Below are 22,331 nucleotides of genomic sequence, written 5' to 3'. Positions count from 1 at the left end.
AGCTAAGTTTTAAAATAAATGAGTATAAGATAAACACCTATTAAACAAATACAAAGGACATTGACTTTATAGAGACTTTGGAGGTTACCAATTGATCAAATTATCCTTATACTTTCTCTCTGCATGCAACCCTGAAGACTTAACAAAATATTGACTCCCCTGCAAGGGACAGAGACCCTTAACATCATAATGACCCAGTACAACAGAAAATTGTGGGACTGTGGGCCTGTTATTTTTCATGTTTTCTGATTTTTTTTTTTTTAACCATCTATTGGCTCAGTGGACAATTTTATTTAGAACAGTGATGTGGCCAGAACTGATTCAGGGAAGAATCACATTCATTGATTCTGCCTCATTGATTCTACGCAGAAGGTGGGATATAGGCTGGTTTGCATGTAAAGTACAGTCCTAGTATCGTAAACACAATATAGCTAAAGAAATGGCAGTACCATACAAATTTGTAATAAATGTGATTTGTCTTAAGATAATGGATAAAAAGCTTCCTTAATTCAGGTAGTCTTACAGTTTAGTAAAGAAATAACTGTCATCAAGGATGACTACCACTTACCCTTGCTTCCTTTTATCTTTTTCCAAATCTACTTTGATATGTAAGCAAAAAAAAGTACAGCATAGAGTAACAAAAAGTCTAAATTAGACTAATTTTTAAATTTTGCACAATAATCGAATAGTAATTAACAGAAATATGGATGAGAACACTATTTGTTTATGTTTCGGTAAATGAGAGTAAATGTCAGTAAATGTGAAGGATGGCCATTGTTCATTTGATTGTCAAAAATTGGCATAAAGACATTTTTACAAAGTATCTAATTCTAGTGTTTTGAGTGATATTGTAACAATATTGCAAATAATTTTGCTTCCTTTATAAAACAGTTTAAAATGACTTATGACTCAATCAAGAACAATCATATTTTAATATTTAAAAGTGTATAATATAAATGTTTATCCTAATATCCTAAGACAAAGACAAAGTTTTCATGATTACTAATTATCTTCTGGCAAAGGCATTCAAGATATTATTGCCTTTAATTAAGAGGCCAATGTATGAACCAAACTTAACCCTCATCCCCAAACATATGTAAGCTGAAGGGACAATTGTCATTCAGTCAGGTTTCGTTGTTAAACTTCATTTGGGTAATCGTTGTATTGGTTTAGTTAAAACACTTGGGCAATGTCACCAATTGATATAACCTGTATCTCTATACGTGGCACAACTGAAGGTTGCTCAAGCTACAGAAATTTGTAAAAGTCATGTGGAAGGAATATTGTGCTATCTCCTGTGCAAGTATGATGCAGGGTCAAATAACTATATGATGAACATAGACTAGAGGAAAAGCAAACCAAACACTGCCCGGGTGTCACTGTTTAAAATCATTCCAATCATTTCTCCTGCTTGTCTGCTGGAACCTCAAAATGTTGTTGCTATTATGTAAGGAAAGATGCTATTCCTTTATGTTTGCTTTGTATTTTTCTGTCATATACCCATCTCCATCTTCTGCCCTTTTCTGTTATACATACTTATTTTTATTTTTTATTTTTTATTTTTAGAACGGTGTCTTGCTCTGTCACTCAGGCTGGAGTGCAGTGACATGATCATGGCTCACTGCAGGCTTGAATTCCCGGGCTCAAGCAGTCCTCCTGCTTCAGCCTCCCCACTAGCTAGGTCTATAGGCACATGCTACTACACATGGCTAATTAAAAAACATTGTAGAGATGAGAATCTCACTATGTTGCCCAGGCTGCTCTTGAACTCCTGGCCTCAAGCAATCCTCCTGCCTTGGCCTTCCAAAGCGCTGAGATTACAGACTGAACCACTGTAACTCCACCTTCATATTTATTTTTAGAAAAGGTATATGACTTGTTCTTATCTGCTTTTTTCCTCCAAAATTTAAAGATGTAAATTTATTGTATTCATTATTTGCTAGTTTTGTAAAGTTAGACAAGCTATTTTACTTCTCTGTGATTGGTGATTTAACCTCCTCATATGCATGAGATAATAATAGTGATTATAATGACAAGTTGATATCTTGACATTGCTTACTATATGTTGCTTCTCATTCAAGGCAATTTTCACCTGATAACTTATTTATTCTTCATAACAATCTTATGAGAGATGAAGAGGAAGAAACAGAAATGGAAAGTTTTGGTAACTTAAACAGGTTGCACAACCAGTAAGTGGCAAAGTTGGAATTCAAGTCAAAATAATCTGACTCAGACTCCTCCCTTGATCTCAAACAAAACATCACCCACCTACCTCGTTGAATTTTTGTCAGTATTAAATAATACAGCTACAAACTTTGCTTAGAATATAGCTCCTGGCACATGGTAAAACTGGAATAGTCTCTAGCCACTATGCTCATCATCATTCAGATATTCCTTACATAGAGGATGATGCCTACTTCTTATTTTTTATTGTTTTCCTTAATTATCTGATACATTTCTAATCATTTTGTTTTTTTTCTTTTTTACAGAGATGGAGTTTCGCCATGCTTCCCAGGCTGATCTTGAACTCTTGGGCTCAAGTGATCCACTCACCTCAGTCTCCCAAAGTGCTGAGATTACAGGTATGAGCCACCACGCCCGGCCACATTAATAATTCTTAACATCCATTATACCTACTTCTTTTCCCTTAATTTAGTTTTATTATTCTCTACATAGTGTTTGTTTTGGTACTTCTTTTCAGGAACTGTCATATCTTTCATAGATAATTTTACTGCACTACTTCTCTAATTGCTATAATAAATATTATTTGCATCCTAGATTATTGTCCATATCTTTAGTCTTTGTATCAGAGGTTAGAGAGTATTGGATGTTTTTTCTGAATTCTGTGGTATTTTTGATCTTTGTTTTCCCTAATTGACTGCTTTAGATTTTTGGTATTTAAATTATTTGTTCTATGATTTTATGGTATTTCTGAATTTCATGATTATGTTTAAAACTCAAAGAATTCTGATCTCATATTTTATCATAGTATTGATTTCTGAATTTATTTTATAACTACAGTTTTCTTATGTCTGTCTTTGAGAATATTGAATTGGTGATTATATAAGATTCCTCTCTTTATGCTTTTATTCCTCAGTAACTAAATGGCTGAGTTTCAACCCCTTCTTTGAAACAAAAGTTGTGTGACATATGTGTCTCCCAAATTAAGGAGATGAAATGAACTCTGACATAGACTGTATGGGACTTTTTTCACACTTTTAGGCCTATATAAAGAAAGAAGGGTTAAATGGCTGGTTATTTTAATTCTGAGCTATTAGATTAGACATTTTATAGTCTATGAGAAGTAAAATGAGAGGCATAGCTAAGGGCAATCCAGGCAGAGAGACTATTGTAGCTGCCTAAAATGACATGCTGCAGAATCTCCACTCCTGGTATAGCACACGTGTCTCTGTGGAAAATCTTCCTTTTCATACTACTTTGGGAGCAAGGAGGAAGCATATTTTATACTATACAGAACATGCCTTTCTGGTGGTAGCGTGATTATAAAAGTTAATATGTGGCCCCATAAATTGAATTATAGTAAAAATTTACAGACATATTCTGTCATTTCAAACTGTGGGATACTAATGTTCTCCTGTCCTTTCCTCCCAGCAGGGGTGCCTTTAACTTACATTCGAGTCAGTGTATCTTTATTTTTTCATAGAAGTACATATAAGGAAATAGGTACTTAATCTTTGAGAGTTTAATCACAACTAGTCACTTACATTTAGACTCTAACATTTACTCACAAAATGTTCAGTAAAAATTTAAATGCAGAAATGGGAGTAATAAATATTTTAAAAAGCATCTAGTGCAATCAGGATTCTTTGCTTGTTGATGTAACAGTGCCTACCATCGCTGGTCATGAGGCATTGAACATCCCCTTTTCAGATGTAAGTTTATGTAAATAATTTGTAGTAGAAACATTTCTGTTTCCTTCTGCTTTCAAAACTGTTGTCTCAAAATCTTGTGTATTTAGTTCAATAGAATGAGCATCAAACTTGATGTCAGGGTAATGTGGCTGAATTATTAGTTTCGTGGATATCTAGGCATTTAACCAGTAAACAAAAATACAATATATTAAACTTGTGTCTTTACAGAAGATGAATTCAGAAAATTGGGCTTAAGAATACATAAAAATGTGTGTTTTCTTCAGAAGTTAATAAAATAATCTATAATAAAGTGTTCTGTCACTCTTTATTAATTTCCTTGACATACTGGTGAGCTTTTCTTGCATGCCAGGTATAATAGTAAAAATTATTCTAATATATTAGGTATTTCCTTATCTTCAGTCATCCTTATACACAACCTACATTTATAGGCTACCATCTATAAAATATTTCTTAAGTATTTTTTAATCAGCTTATGTTTAATTCAGCATTATGTTAAACTATAATAGTCATGAGATCATGAGTTTGATGTGCCAGATTTTACAGTACTCCTCAAAATGAAACATTGATATAAAAGTAAAAAAAAAAAATCAAGTTATAAAAAAATGAACAGATTGAAATGCTCTGGCTCATGAACAGTCTACCATCCAAGGCCATCCTGAAATTCACATCTTTACCAATGATCGAGCTGTGACCAATAGCTTAGCTGTATGGTCTAGTATCTGGGTGGCCTCAGAGTAGACAATCCATGACAGGCATTGTGGGGTGCTTCCCTTTGGTGATACATTGCTGGTATCTGCACCATGTGGCCTATCTTCATGTGCTATGTCTAGGCTCATACTAATTGCCAAGATCTTGTCTCTAAATATATGAAAAAGGTAGATGAGCTTACCCACATTTCTGTCCTTACGGTGGAGAATAAGGTAACTGAACCAGCTGTCTTACCCTGTACACACCTGACTTTGGGGCATCTCAGACAAGCTCAACTATCAACTTGGAGTAGCATCACCTGGACCTCTCACTCCCATACCAGAAGACAACAGACAGCTGGACTAATTGAGAGCATAAATGGGCTAGTGAAGAAGGTCCTTCTTCGAGAATAAGCTGACCGCTGGATTCATTCTTGACCAACATCTGATCCTGGTGCTGGCCCGTATTAACAGCCTCACATTGAGACCTGCTACTCCTCATCTCCAGGGACCTGTTATATTTTCAACCTTTCTGCCTTGTCCTTTACTCTGCCCAGCCTATCCCAACATGGAACAACTGGATTTTGATGTTGTCACAGATGTTTTTGCTGGCCCTATGACTGGGGCCCTCAACTAATGTTTCCCCTTGCCTGTCCCCTTGCAGATGCTCCCCACAACTTTGGGCCACCCTCCCATGAACACGGCATCCCTTCAAAGGATCCTTAACTCTCTTCCTCCAGTTAATGTTACTTACCAGGATGAATGTGCTACCAGCCACCCTACACATGTTTCTACCTCCAGATATGGTGCCCACCACGTGGCTGCCCTGCAAAATCCTCTGAAAACCAACTCTGGAATCAACTCTTATTGACAACAAGTGAATTACTGGCAGCCACGGGAACCCATTGAGCCTAAAATTCTTAGAAGCCCATTGCCTGACCTTTGTTTATCGCAGTAAGTTAACATGGGCAAATAATATTTGGACCCATAGATAGACATATCAGTGCTCTTGTTATTGACACCACTGCTTTTGCTTATTAGCATTTATCCTTCTGAGCCTCCTCTTCTGTGGGTTGTGGAACAATTGTGATGATAACGCTCCATACAATGCTCAATGTTAGGAACCTTTCTGTAGGGGCCTTCCACTGTGTGGTCTGGTTACTACTAATTTCACCTCATCTGCCACAAACCCCAGACCAGCAACTGCCTCTCCTGTGCCAGTGAGTACCCTTTGGGTCATTACCACTAAAAATTCAAAAACTGATCAGTGAAGACAAGGCTTCGCTCATCTTACTAAAATGTCAGCATGATTACATCTCCACTCTTGAAAGTCATACCCTGCCCTGTGCTCCCACTCCTACTGTCAGGAAGCTCATGAGTTGTATTCCTGTATACTGTCCCAATTACCAACTCTCAAACACCATTGCCACGCTCCTCCACTGGGACCAATCAGACCTCCTGTACATTCATCTCCCTAAGCCCCTTCTGGAGTGGTCTGACTTGGCAGTGTCCCCTTCTTGGCCCTGCACTGGTAGAATTCTACTGTGTTACTCAGGAGAGTTATGCCCAGACTGAACTGATCTTTTCACTTTGATTGTTTACCCTGTGGGGCCTCCATCACTGGATTGGCAAAATTCTAACAATTACTAGTGGAGGAAGGCACCTGCTGCAATACAGACCTCACAGCACCATATTGCTGATGCCTGTGTCATTCTGTGATATGTGGAAACTGGGACATGATTACTTCTTTCACTCTCCTCAAACTCCGCCATGTGAATGATGCTGTGGGCTAATATCACTGGTTGCTTAACTATATTTGGCCTCCCTGTGTCATGTGCCTTCATCTCTGCTTACAAAAAGTCCACTTTCTTCCAACTCACCAGCACATAGCAAAGGTTCCCTTCTGATCAGCTTCCACAAACAGTTCCTCATCTTTCTTCTTAGCTTTTCTTCAGACTCTTCTAATGCTGTGGCAACTTTACAGGCAAAGAGTTTTTTCTACATTCACCCAGCTCATAACCTCAGCTCAGGTCTTTCCCATCTGCAAGGAGCTGCTTCATGCACAATCACTTCTTATGCCTTGTCTTCACAAATTCATTTCAGGTAGGTCACTGCCAGTGCATCTCCACACATATCCAGCATTGCCAAGTCCCTTGCTTTGTCATGTGCATGATGAATATTGAGCATGGACTTTCTACCTGTTGGAAGATACCTTTACTGCTAACATCTGTGCTGTGTCCAGGATGGTTGCACCACTTGTCCTACCAACCCCAATTACATCACTGCCCGGGAAGACTTTTACTGATGTATTTGCCCAATATTTTCTTGGACCACCTACCCCATCGTTTCCATGGCCTGTGATGCCTGTAAACACTCAGCATCTCAGTTGTACTTGGCAGTCATCTGGAATGGACAAGACCTGAAACTTTGGTTTGATTGGCCAATCCCCACAAGCAAGCTTTGTATCTGTGACATATCACTTCCAGTGCACGTAGTGTTTCCAGACCTTACTATGAAGTTCTGAAACTGCTTGGTCTTTGTGCTCCGCGCTGGTCTGCATTGCTGTGCAGTCAAGCCAACTCCAACCTGCTGCCATCAACCCTGTTCTACTTCTTTTGCCTTTCTATGTAATAGTGTTTTCCAAATCCCAGCATGCCTATTTGCGTTCAGGTGGCCAGATATTCCACATCCAATTGTGGCTTCTCCAGAACTTTTCACGAATGATGTTAGCACAGAATCTCACAAAGCCTATCCTTGCAAGAAGAGCTTAGAATTCCCTTTATGACAGAAATACCTGGTAACTGACGCAGACTGAATACAGGTAAAAGAAAGGGGAAAGTGTTCCCCAAACTCTGAGATCGGTCTCCAGACAGAGACTCTCCTGTCAGTTGGTCATCTGAACCCCCGACTGTACCTGGCTCACGCCACCGGCCTGCTCCTGCTATGCATCTTCTGAGTGCTGCCAGAATAAACTGCTTGAACGCTAGGTGGTATCTGAGATTCAACTTTGATGTGGATCAAACCAAAAGGGAGAAGTTGCCCCTGGGTAACCTGGTTGACTAAAACCACCCAAAACCCCCAAACACAACTGTTTCTTAAATGTGAAGATATATCGACAGGGAATGCAAAAAAGTGACATGATTAATTGCTAACATACATGTCACATTATTTTTCCTTGTATGTGATTCTTCTATACCTGTTTTATGTCACTGTAAAATGATAGCATGTGTCTAATTTAAATTGGAGAACCTTTGAGAATGCAAATATACTAAAGCATGAGAATTATTTCCTATCTCATTCCTGGTATAACATCGTTTTCTAGTTCTTTCACAAAGAAATGAACGAATGGAAAATTAACTTGTTAAGCTCTCCAATGCATTAGTCAATTTGATTTTATTATTCAAAAAGTAATTACTAATCTTAGGTGATAGTTTTCAAAATTTTATATATGAAATTTTGAATTAAAGGAGGTTTAGCAACTGACCATTATCTCATATTTAATAAATTACAGATCAAAATGTCCTAAAATGATAGACCAAAAGTGTCTGTTATATATATGAACCAATTAAAAGTTTCACTTTCAATAGTTATGGTGGGAAATAATATCTGGTCTTTAACTCACATAATAATATTAAACATATAGAAATACTAGAAATTACTAATTCATTTAATTTAAAAACTATTTATTTTGCACTTTTTTTAGAGACAGGGTTTTGCTCTGTCACTCAGGCTGGAGTGCAGTGACATGATCATAGCTCACTGTATCCTCCAATTTCTGGACTCGAACAATTCTCCTACCTCAGCCTCTCAAGTAGCTAGGACTATAGGCGTATGCCACCACACTTGGCTAACGCTTCCCTCCCTCCCTCCCTCCCTCCCTCCCTTCCTTCCTTCCTTCCTTCCTTCCTTCCTTCCTTCCTTCCTTCCTCTCCCTCTTTTCTTTTCTTTTCTATTTTTTTTTCAGATGAAGTCTGTCTATGTTGCCCAGGCTGGTCTTGAATTCCTAATCTTAAGCAACTCTCCTGCCTCAGCCTTCTGAAGTGCTGGGATTATAGGTGTAAGCTGCCATGCCTGTCCCACAAATATTTATTGAATACATAATTTTTAAAGTAATGAAAAACTGAAGTCCAAAGATTTTTTGTTGTGATTTAAAATAAGATTGAAAACTATTGTCATATCCCTATGGAAATGAAGCAAGTAAAGGTGTTTTGTATTATGACCTTTTTTTCTTGGCATGTAAGAAAATTTAAATTCCCAGGCTGAAGCAGCAAAGGTTTCTGCCTCTCAAGCAGAAACCAACAAGTAAGAAAATAATAATAATTAATAAATTTGGGGTCTTTGGTTCTTAAAATTTGCATACGCAGGCATTGAGAATCTTTGGAACATGAGATACGGAAAACTCATCCTTTTGTAGGAAAAACTTCAATCCTGAGGCCATACATTTTATCAAGAGAAGCACAGGACTAGCTTTACGATCCTAACTCTCTTCATTGTATCACTTTAAGGAAATATCTTCAAAAATTATAGTGATTAGTTTTTATCACTGTGGGGATATTGACAGTCATACCATGAAATGGTTTTTAATTAAATACGAAAATAAATATAACAAAACTGTTGTAGTCCTGACTTAATAAAGTTTTATTTACTATAAACAGCAAAAATGTTATTGCCTAGAAATCAAACAAGTTTTAGATCTCGTGTTTGTGTTCCTGAAGTTTATCATATGATTTTTGAGAAACATTACTTTTTATATCTACAGATTAATGATATAATATTGTATGTGATATATAAAAAGTGAGTGGTAGGATTAATGAATACTGTAAGCATTTTTATGTAGCAGAGGTGTTCAAATAAGTCTTTATACAGGGTGTTTTCTTTGCCCTTGTAGTAGTATAAAGGGAGTTGAAGCATAAAGCAACTTAAAATGTACTTTCAAAAAGCAGCCTAAAATGTTTTCAGCAGGTGTATAGGGATCATAATAGAGAGAGATGCATGTAACCTTAGCAAAGTAATTCTAGAATATAGAACCTTTTGAAATGTTTGGTTCAGGAATTTACACTAGTTCTTTCCATGCTTTTGAATATGCTTGCTTTACTTATTACATTGAAACAGGAATCTCATTATGGTTGAAACAAACAAAAAAAACCCTTTTTATCACCCAAGAATATCATTATACATAAAAAAGAATAGTTATACTTTCAAGTATTCTATAATTCTATTTACCATTTAGATTCATGTTAAAGGCATACCATTTGCATTAGTAATGTCAGGAGTACATTTTATTGCTTTGGCATCCAAATGTATTAAAACAAAAATAATAATTCCTTTAGTAGATAAAAAATAACAGTGTTTTCGTAGGTACATTCTACTACAAAAATAGCAGTAAATTCAAAGAAAATGAAATGTTAATGAAAATAATATTCTTAAGGATTTTTTTTTTTGAAACAGGATCTTGCTCTGTTGCCCAGGAGTACAGTGGCAAGATCATGGCTCACTACAGCCTTGAACTGCTGGATTCAAGCAATTCTCCCAACTCCGTCTCCCAAGTTGCTGAAATGACAGGCATTCACCACCACACTGGCTTTTAAAAAGGTTTTTGTAGAGATGGAGTCTTGCTGTGTTGCTTAGGATAGTCTCAAACTCCTGGGCTCAAGTAATTCTCTCACCTTGGCCTCCCAAAGTGCTGGGATTACAGGTGTGAGCCACTGCATCTGGCCTAGTATAAATTGTTTACAATAAAACACAACAAAACAATTTTGGTTAGTAGAAACAATTTGTTGTTATTCACTGTAAATTTAGAACACAAAGATAAAATGCTGTAATTGTTCAATTTAATATAGTGAAATGACACATCACACCTGTTAATAAACATTGTGATTGATAAAAAGCAAATTCTTACTTTTTATATCAACCAAAACTATTCCTTTGTTTTGCTGCCAGTTGAACCAGTTAAGATCCACTGCAGATGGCAACATACTATCACTCATTCATCTATTCATGACTTTATTCATTTGAACTAGAGAAATGAATTCAGTCATGTGATTGACATCCTGATGTGGTTATTTAGAAAGAGTTTACTTTTTTACGTAAAGAATAAAGATTAGATTGAATGCCAAGAAATCAACAAGGAGACTGTTGCAACAATGAGTTAGCAGAAGAAGAAAAGGTAAGGTGGCGCAGACATATGAGAAAGAAAGAATAATATGATTGAGTAATCCAATTAGATACAGGAGAGGAGAAAATTTGTTTGTATTTTCCAGTATGCTCATATAGTGTCAAATCATCACTCACTTATTTATAATCACCCCTGTCCAATCTAAACTTAAACTTCCCTGGCTTTCCTCAATTCTTCATCTCATTCTCTTCTAATTTGTAATTGGAGTTAGTCAGTTCTATAAAGAAGAAAATCCACTTTATCAGTTTGAAGAGAAAAAAAAAAGTAATTATAAAGAAAATCAGAGACTTGCACATGATCCTTCAAAGAAAATGCTAAAAATACTGAGTGAAAGGCCCATTGAGACTCTTCTGCTTCATCAACCTCACATGGGTGCCATAGTTTGCAGTACCCAAATCTTGTCAACCACTGCTCTCAAAAGCCAGAGCGCCCCCTCCCTGCATTGCCAAATACCAGGATTCCCAGTAGTCTGTATGCCTTTATTCTTGACTTTTAAAAAAGTGTGAATGATTAGTATCTGGGATAAAGAATTCCTGACTTCTGTCTTGGACCTAATGTGACCAATACTCAACTTTAATAATGGGCTCTCAACTCAAATGACTCCAAGCAGCCAGAATGCATGGGAGAAATCCAGTTCAAACCTCAATTCTGCTCATTCTTGATCAGTTACTATTTATTTGATTTTTTTCAAGATGTTTTCTATCTACTTTTCCCAAACTTTGAAATAGCATTACTGATAATCAACCAGGAAAATCAATTTACATAAATAGATGTGATGACATAAAACCTGAATTAACCTATTACTGTGAAAGTTCCATTTACATACCAACTAAATCAAATAATTTGACATAAAGTTACACATTTTGAAATTGACTTTGCACTTATTAAACATTAATTATGTATATGTATATTAATTTTCAATTTTTGATATGGTGGATTTCTTGTTTGTTGTGTATGGGTGTGTAAGTGTCTGTCTGTATAAATGTGTTTATGTGTGTTTGGAAATAAGTGGATAGCTGCTCTTAAATTGACAAGGCTCTTGAGGATAGTGAAGCTGGTTTCTGTTTCTTTTATATTTTCCTATAATACTTGTATAAGTCTCCTAGAATTGCCATAAGATATTGCCGTAAACTTGTTGGCTTAAAATAAAAGAAAGGTATTCTCCCATAGTTCTGGAGATCAGAAGCCCCAAATCAAGCTATCAGCAGGGAAGCACTACCTCTGAAAGATGCAATGAAGAATGCTTTTTTCCCTCTTCTGGCTTCTGGCCGCTCTGCATTACTTGGCTTCCTTGACTTGTGGCCACAACACTCCAATCTCTGTCTCAGTCTTCATATTGCCTTTTCCTCTATGTGGGTACCTTTCGTTACCTCTTCTGCCTCTTAGAAGAACATTTATCTTTAGATTTAAGGCCCACGAGGTAATTCAAGATGTTCTGATCTCAAGATCTTTAATTATATCTGCAAATATATTTTTTCAAATAAGGCTTGCAGGTTCACTGATGCTAGAGATTCGGATGTGGACCTGCCTTGTTGGGGGCTATGGATAAAACCATTACAGTTTATAGAGCTATGAAGGGTAATTTAAAATGGTATTGAATGCCAAATTTTACCCTCACTGATTCATTTATCTTTGATTCCATCAATCTCTCAGCAAATGCAATAGAATATCCACTACGTATGTTCCAACCCTCAAGATGGGCACTGGTGAAATACAAAAGAACAGGTAAAAATACATGTCTCTATAAAGCTCATACGTTGATTACCTGAAAAATGTATAATTTATAAAATATTTATATAATAGATATGCTTCATAGTACATCAATGGATGTAGGAATCAGCATCGATTTTACTTCTTGAAAACTGGAAGGAGTTTATAGGTATGAATGCAGGAGGAAATGACATCTGAGTTGAGCAGTAAGAGGTGAGTGGAATAGTGTGTGTCTGGGATATGAAGAGAAAAGCAATTACTTAGTAAAAATTGATATGCAAATGTTTATGAACTTTTTTGTCTATTTTCTTCATTATTTCAATCCACATATTTGAGTATAGGAATAATTATGATAAATTTAATACATAACTTGTACAATGATTATTATGTTTATTGCCAATATATCAAATTTATTTTTCATTAAGTAGGAACTAGTAAAACACAGAGAGTGCAAAGCTAAATCAAAGTCATTTGCAAAACAGTACTTGTAAAATCTGACCCAATTATTTTAAAATACCAGTATTTTTATTTAAAAATGTATGATAACATTAGAAAGATAGATATTTCTGATATTATTTTATTGTATTTATATCTATATGTATGTATTGTATCTATATTATTCAATATATGATATTATTTTATTGTATTTATGTAGGTATTATATCTATATTATTCAATATGTTTTATTGTATTTATGTCTATATGTCTGTGTTGTATCTATATTATTCAATATAATATAGATATTATATTAAAACAGTAACCTAACAGATACTACTTATGTTGGAAATGATTTTCTTGAGCTCCCAATATGTTCAATTCATATAAATGACACTAATAATAAATATATATAGTATTATTTCTCTGAGAAGAAAGATTTTGCAGATCTTTCGCATACTCTTATGCTTAGATGACACTATACTCTCCTCAATATTCAGAATTAAAATGTTGTTGGAATTTGGCACTACGCTGAAAAATACGATTTTGACAAATACCTCATGAAAAAGGATTTATTTGCATATACTATAATATACATATAATGTAATAACACATCATGTGACATGTCAGAATGATCCAATTTCTGGAAGGGGATCACAATTCAAGGAACATGTACAGCCTCCAGAATTTAAAAAAGGCAAGAAAGCCGGCGTGATGGCTCACGCCTGTAATCCTAGCACTTTGGAAGGCTGAGGCAGGTGGATCACAAGGTTAGGAGTTTGAGACCAGTCTGACCAACATGGTGAAACCTCGTCTCTACTAGAAGTCGAAAAATTAGCCAGGTGTGGTGGAGCATGCCTGTAATCCCAGCTACTCGGGAGGCTGAGAGAGGAGAATTGCTTGAACCCGGGAAGTGGAGGTTGCAGTGAGCCAAGAGTGTGCCACTGCACTCCAGCCTGGGTGACAGAGCAAGAGAGAAAGGAAGAAAGAAAGGAAAAAAGGAAGAAAAGAAAGAAAGAAAGAAGGAAGGAAAGAAAGAAAGAAAGAAAGAAAGAAAGAGAGAGAGAGAAAGGAAGGAAGGAAGGAAGGAAGGAAGGAAGGAAGGAAGGAAGGAAGGAAGGAAGGAAGGAAGGAAGGAAAGAAGAGAGAGAGGAAGGAAGAAAGAAAGAGGAAGGAAAGAAGGAAGGAAGAAAGGGAGAGAGAAAGAAGAAAGGAGAGAAAGAAGAAAGAAAGAAAGAAAGAGAAAGAAAAGAAAGAAAGAAAGAAGAAGGAAGAAAGAAAGAGAGAGAGGAAGGAAGGGAGGGAGGGAGGAAGGAAGGAAGGAAGGAAGGAAGGAAGGAAGGAAGGAAGGAAGGAAGGAAGGAAGGAGCAAGAAACAGATTCACTCCTGGAATAGAAGAAAGTGAAAGAAAATAGCTCTGGTGATACCTTGATTTTAGCTGTGTAAGAACCGTTTTGGACTTCTGATCTTAAAAACAGTAAGATAATAAATTTTTGTGGTTATAAGCAACTAAGTCTGTTGCAGTATGTTAACAATAGCAACAGGAAACTAACACAGATTTTGGTCACTATGTGCTACGTAATTTTGTCATGGATCTTTTTCTTGTAGAAGGCTGAACTAATTATTAGAGCCTAACTATCAAGGAATTATTGTGTTAGTTGTTTAGTTTGGGAGTAGATAACTCCTATGTTGCCGGTGGAGAAGCACTTGGGAAGTCATCAACCATGGCTCAATGATTTGGTATCTAAATATTTATAACCGTATATTATTCCTCTTTCCTGTGTTCTTCTCTATTATAACGAAGTACAAGTTTGGGTAGAGCTCTACTACAGATTGTTTCTCTAAATTTTGTCACCAACATAAATTTTAAAATGTCTCGCTCATATTTTTCCCATCTTGCCATGGCATGATAATGTGAAATAATTCAGTTATGTTATTTTCAAAATGAAATAATAAAAACTAAAGATTATATTATGCTGTTGAGAGCAATATTCTTATTTGAGATTTGTAATATATACTTTTGTCAGTGAAAGCATAAAATACTATTTTGAGAAAATTTCGTGTGTGCTATGTATGTTATGACTTAGTTCAGTGTTTAGTAGTCTGTTACAAGTGGTCACAATGTAATAATAATTAAATGTTAATTTAATAGCAGCATTCTGAACTAGATTAATACGAAAAATGGTGAGCCACGAAAAGTATTTGGACTACAGCATTATTGAATATTTTTAAATGTTCTCTCCTTTCCCCCACTGAAATAATAATTTAGTTTTACACTTTGGTGGTTAGGGGCTTAATGCTATAAGAGTTCTGCCTAATATAAATTGCATAAATCACACAAAATGTCCCAGAACATCATGCTTTGTGGCTGATAAGAACTGTATTTTTCGGCATTTTTCAAAAAGAATCGAGTCCCAGTTATTTAATAAAAGATCATAGCCAACAATCTCTTGCTTTCAATTTATATTACATGCTTTATAGCTGCTGCTGCCATCAGTAAATTATCACTTTCTATAATGCGATTTAAATTTCATTTGACCTTGATAAGATAAAGATATTTTTTTCCTGTTGAAATTAACATGCTGTTCACAGCTTCACCTTTTGTCTTTCATTAAAAAGTACTTGACAACACATGATTGTATTTTGAAGAAATCTGTGTTTTTAAATAGTCTGTGTCCTAGGTGTTGATTGTAGACAATGATAAAGTGAAGACTGAATACCTGTTTGTTAGGACAATTTTTCATTCAAGAGTTTCTTGTAAAAAATAATTTGTTCTTTGTTTTCTCTTTCTAAATTTTTGCTATCAGGGATTCATTTTTCACTATAATCAACTCAATTATCCCTCCTTTTTAAAAGAAAGTAGAACTGCTCCTGCTACATACATTTTCTTTGCTGGGCCCCACATCTAATTAATGCAGAAGAAAACCTCTTTTCATTAAGTAATAGCCTATATGTGGCTGGCATATTTCTAAGACTCTCTGCAGGGAGAAGGAAATAGTCAGAATAAGTTCCAAAGAACTGTCTGAATTTACAAGCACACTGGGAAGAATCAGAGGCAAAAAGTAGATGTACCCACCTGCAATAGGTGAGGCAGGCATTCTCCCCTCTGTGGTTCTACCTTAAATGAACATTCATTAAGAATTTTTAATATAAAAGAACAAATCTCCTTCTAACGTACGAAGACATGTGGTATGAGGTTATTATTTAACAAGTGCACAGCAATGATGTTGCCCTAAAGGAAATACCATGCAGTGCTTAGGAATTTTGAAAATGAGAAAAACTAAATTAAATATGAAAAACAAAAAGGTATAAATGATATGTTTAATGTCACAATTTCCTACTCTTCTATATTTAACTCCATCCATTATCACTCCCTGTACACTTATTCTGAGATTATTTTCCTCATTTATTCAATTTCTGTAATTTACAACAAAATAAAACAGTACTTTTAAAACAATTTCCAAAGCACTTTTATATGTTATTTGCGACAATCCTTAAACTCTGGTAGAAGAATAAGGAAAAGAATTTCCTTATTCTGGCAGGAATATAAATATATTAAATATAAATATAAGTATTAAAAATTCTGCTACATAAAGACATATGGTCAGAAAATTAACATATTATTTATTAGTTAATAATTTGTGAGTTTGTTTTTTTGATAGATTTTATTTTTTATAGTAGTTTTAGGTTCATAGCAAAATTAAGTGAAAGGTAGACAGATTTCCCATATACCCCCAGCCCTTATAAATGCACCACCTCCCTCATTATCAATATCCCCCACCAGAGCAGTATATTTATTACAACTCATGAACTTATATTGATTCATCATCATGACCCAAGTCCATAATTGCATTAGGTTTCACTCTTGTTGTCCTAGATTCTGTGATTTGGGGCAAATGTAAAATATAGGTATCCACCATTACTGTATCATTCATAACAAGTTCGCTGCCCTCAAGACCCTCTGTGCTCTCCCTATTTATTCCTCCCTACCCTAGCCCCTGACAACCACTGATCTCTTCACTGTCTTTTTGCTGTAGCCTTTCCAGAATGTCACATGGTTGAACTTATACAGCATATACCATCTTCCCATTGTCTTCTTTCACTTATTAATATATATTTGAGGCTTGATAGATTGACATTTTGGTGCTTGCAAGTTTTGACAATCATAGTAAACATCCACATGCAGGTTTCTGTGTGGATATAAGTTTTAAACTCCTTTGAATAAATACCAAAGTGCATGACTGATTAACCATACAGTAAGATTATGTTTAGCTTTCTAAGCAACTTTCAAACTGTCTTCCAAAGTGGTTGTACTATTTTGCATTCCCAATAAATGAGAGTTTCAATTGCTCCAGATCCTTGCCAGTGTATGACACTGTCAAGTGTTTTGGATTTTGATCATTCTAAGTGGTAGTGCCTCGTTGTTTTAATTTGTAATTTCCCAATTATGTATGATGTAGAATCTTTTTTATTTTTAGCAATGTGGTTTCCATTTTCTCTTCTTGAGTAACTTTTTTTTCTAATTTAAGGAAGATTGATTGTACTTTCAGTCATGATGCCCTCACCATGATTGGCCAATTGAATACTCTTTCTCTGAATTTTGAAACCTCAATAGCATTATTTAAATAAAGGAAATGTTTGATGCTCAATCATATGTTTGGCAGCATCCTGAAGAAACTGTACACTATAGTCCTGTATTCTGGAGGAACTCTGGTCCCTGTGTTACCTGCACCTCCTTCTTTATTTTTCCTCTCAATTTTGTGAGCTCCTCTATGTTCTTCCAAGTAATTTATTTACTCCTTAAGTTAATAAAGGTCTCTTTCCCAAACTTGCATTTAAATAGTAAGAAATAGTCAAATAATTTAATAGTGGAAAATATAGTGTCACGGGATCTTTGGGGTGTTGCTTTTCTGGTCAGAAACTTCTGTGGCTGGTGGCATCAACAGTGCTCCTGCAGTGTCCATTATGTTTTCTAATCTCAATCAGTGACTAGTCATTCTATGCCTCAGACTATGAAATAAAGACCAATGGGGAAGAACTGGGCAAAATAATTTCAGTATCATAATGAGGCTGGAACGTCTGCTTGGAGTCAAACAATTCTGAGTGTTATTCAGCTAATTATCTTAATATTTCAAATTTTAGAAATTGGGGGCATTACACTGATACAGACATAGCTTCCTACTCTGTCAGCATACGCATAGACACCATTGCAAAATGAATACTTGTCTTTACTTTCCCTTATGTCATTAGTGTTTTCTTTCCTAATAGTTAATATTAATTATATCATTAAGAACCATAGATGTTTATTAAGAATTCAATATTGCTTTGTACAGATAAACAAGAAGATTTGTTGAAAATATATAGTTTTCATTTTAAATTCTGATTACTGAAATTGCATTGGTTTTATGCAAAGTATTGTTTTCAAAACTGGAAAATATATAATTGGATCAAAAAATAGACATGTATATCATCTACCTTTAGAACAATACTTTGAGATTAAAAGAAATTGTTCTTTGTGTGGATATTTATGCATATGTGTATGAGGTATATGAACATATATCTATTTATAAAAATATATGTGTTTTTAAAGGAGAAGGTATCAGAAAGCAGTTGTATCAAAAAAAAGATACTTTGAGTTGAAACAAATTTACATAGTCTCTATAGAAGCTAAACTGGTATTTAAAGTATAAAATTTATTTCCTAAAAGTAGAAATTTAATTGTAGGCAGTCTTGTAATGGTTGTTCACAGTAATTTTTAGATGAGTTTGTATCAATGGTAAATTAGACCTCGTTTTCTATACCCACAGTGAACTTGCATTCTACAATTAAATGTGAATCTATAATTATATTTAATATCATCACATACAGAGTATCACTCCTCAAATCTGAAGCCACTTTTGATTACACATTATTATCATGATATATACCTGAATGGATGAGGGCTGAAAATGATAAATGGAAATAAAAGCTCAAGATTTTATTTGCATCAACATTTTTATTCAATTTCACTGAGTTGAAATTTAGATACAGGAATATTCATGTATTTTAAATGTACTGATCATTGACTTTTTAATAAGTTTGTTAACGTACTATTGGCAAATAAACTACATGTACTCAAAGTACACAATTTGATAGGCTTTAGCATATGCATATATATATCAAACCATAACTATCATTAATATGTGCATTATGTTCTCAAGTTTCCTTGTGCACCTTTTGTAACCTGAAATTTTGTGAGTTATTATGATCAAAAATAAATACTAATATTTCATATATTTAGACATATTTAAATCATCATCCTTGAAAGAATGCTCATATGGAAAAAATGTGTTACTACATCATTAATTATTTACTTTTATTTATATTTTCTCATTTGGAAAAGGCTGCTATAAAATATTTACTTGTGGCATGATACCTTGTTCAAAAAAAGCTATCTCCCTAAATTTGACAAAATTAAATCATAAAATTTAAAAATTTTATAAATAATGTTTCAAAAATTTAATGGTAAAATGCTATCGTAAATAAACATATGCAGAGCCAATTGTTAACTATTTTTTAGACAAAAATTAGGTGAATACGCACAGACACAGTGATAAAGAAGCTAGAAATTTAAGAAATGTGCATAAAACGGGTGGCACATGAATGCATTTTAGTGATATTATAAGAAGTCTTTAAAGATGAGGAGAATTGTTACTATATATAGAGAAAATGCATTTAAAAGTTAAAGTTGACAAAAGATATATCTGATAAAGGACTGTTATTCCAAATATATGAAGAACTATTAAAACTCAACAATAAGAAAAAAACTGATTAAAAAGTGGGCTATGAACTTAGACACCTCACTAAAGAAGATATACAGATGACAAATAAGCATATGAAAATATGCTCAACATCATAAATAATCAGAGAAATGCAAATGAAAGCAGCAATGCGTTACCACTCCACCCCTTCTAGAATGGCCAAGATGCAAAACTTTAACATCACAAAATGCTGACAAGAATGCGGAATACAGAAACTCAATAATTGCTAGTGGGAATGAAAAATGGTACAACCCCCTTTGGAAAATAGTTTGTCAGTTTCCTACAAAACTAAACATATTTTTACTATATGATCCTGCAACTGCACCCCTTGATCTTTACCCAAAGGAGTCTAAAACTTCTGTACACGGAAAAACCCACACAATGACGTTTATATAAAAGCAGCTTTATTCATAATTGCCCAAACCAGGAAGTAGTGAAGATGTCCTTCATTAGATTAATGAATAAACTGTGGTACATATATATAATGAAATACTATTCAGCACTAAAAGAAATGAACTATCAAGCCATAAAAATACATGGAGAAAGCATAAATACATGTTGGTAACTGAAAGAAGCCAATCTGAAAGAGCTGCATAATGTATCAGCTTTTCAGATTGGCTTCTTTCACTTCCTAATGATTGTCTGATTATTCCCATAGTGTTACCTTTTCCAAGATATCATATTATTGGCATATAACATCTTGGAAAAGGTAACACTATGGAGACGATAAAATGTTCAGTGGTGGCCATGGGCTAGGAGTGAGGAAGAGATGAATAGGATACAGGATTTTTAGGACAGTGGAAATCCTCTGTGTTACTGTAATGGTAGGTACATGTAATTATACGTTTATCCAAATCTATATAATGCACCTAATGTAAAGTATTGACTTGGGGTGGTGATGATGTGTCAAGGTAGGTTCATCCATGTAATAAATGTACAACTCTGGTAGTGGGAACTGAAAATGGAAAGGCTATGCATGTCAGGGAAAGGTAGGGGGCTTAGAAGAACTCTATACCTTCTACTCAATTTTGTCATGAACCTAAAACTAGTTTTAAAAATAAAGTCTAGGGCTGGGTGCAGTGGCTCACACCTGTAATTCCAGCACTTTGGGAGGCCGAGGCGGGTGGATCACCTGAGGTCAGGAGTTTGAGACCAGCCTGGCCAACATGGTTGAAACCCCATCTCTACCAAAAATACAAAAAATTAGCCGGGTATGGTGGCAGGCACCTGTAATCCCAGCTACTCAGGAGGCTGAGGCAGGAGAATTGCTTGAACCCTGATAGCAGAGGTTGCAGTGAGCTGAAATCATGCCACTGTACTCCTCCAGCCTGGGCAACAAGAGTGAAACTCTGTCTCAAAACAGTAACAAAAAAGTAAAGTCTAGGGTTTTATTTAAAGTTAGTCACCTATTACGTCTACTAAAGTACTACATTTTATGATCATTTTTCTGGCTATTTATTACTGAGTGAAAACAATATTGTGGAAAAAATACATTCCATAGTTAACAATACACTTTTATTGAGATTATTCTCATGCTTAATTAAGTAATCTGGAACTGGTAAAAGAAAATTATAGTCTTTGATGCCATGGAAGTAAATGTAGGTTGGAAAGACATATACCTGATGATACTGGTGTGGGGCTGACTCTGAGGTTCCATTTGAATTCTTCATTAAGTTATCTATCACCCAGAAGAGACAATCTTTCTTTAAAACAATAGATATATCAGTTTGGTTTGTTAAATTTGTATTGTACTGTATCAAATTTTACTTCCTTGATCAATCAAAATGTTTAAACTTCCACTAAAACTATTAAAAAGTTTGCCAAAAAATAATTTCTGCACTAGATAATATTTTAATATGTGTTTCCTTAAGAAAGAATGGCCCAGATAAAAATAAATGAATGAATGAATGAATGAGTAAATAGCACTGTGCAATACTGAAGGAACGTATTAGCCACATCTCATTTTAGAAGTAGTGTTTCTTACCATATACTATCAAAAGAACTGAACTAATCCTTGACATAATTTCCCTGACTGTATTTCAATATTTTAAATTTATATTATTATTAATAACATCAATAAAATGTGCATAGTGACATTTCCTGCTTTGAGATTTAAATTACTTTGCATACAGTTTCATCATCTCAAATACTTTTCTCAATCTATTATCAATGAAGTAAAAACAATTGAGCTAGTTCATTGCTAAAAAAACTTTTAAGTGACCTCAGCATTTATCCTTGCTATAATTTCTATTGTATATATATTCGGGTGTATTCATTTTTATGTCTAAAATCAAATGTCCTCTCATTTGCAGTTTGGTTTTGGACACCAGTTTATAAGTTTCTGCTTTTTTTTTTCCTGTAATTTTACAATATCCTAAATCATGCAAACATATGCCTTAAATTTAAAAGTAGATACATTTTGGTACATTTAATCTAATTTCTTGACTCTGTCAATTTACTTTTGCTTACAAGTAAACTTATATTATTGTTATAATTCTAGTTTGAAATTAATTTTAGTAAGTTTTTCATGAAGGATAATTATTTTAAAATATATTTCATTGATGTCTTCATTCAGTTATAGCATAATATTAAGAAGCTACTTGATAGCAGGGTTATTCCATTTCACCTTGC

The sequence above is a fragment of the Mandrillus leucophaeus genome, unplaced genomic scaffold, assembly GCF_000951045.1.
Source record: "Mandrillus leucophaeus isolate KB7577 unplaced genomic scaffold, Mleu.le_1.0 Scaffold788, whole genome shotgun sequence".
Lineage (NCBI taxonomy): Eukaryota > Metazoa > Chordata > Mammalia > Primates > Cercopithecidae > Mandrillus > Mandrillus leucophaeus.
The sequence above is the reverse complement of the archived record's forward strand: the minus strand, read 5'-3'. Positions refer to the sequence as shown.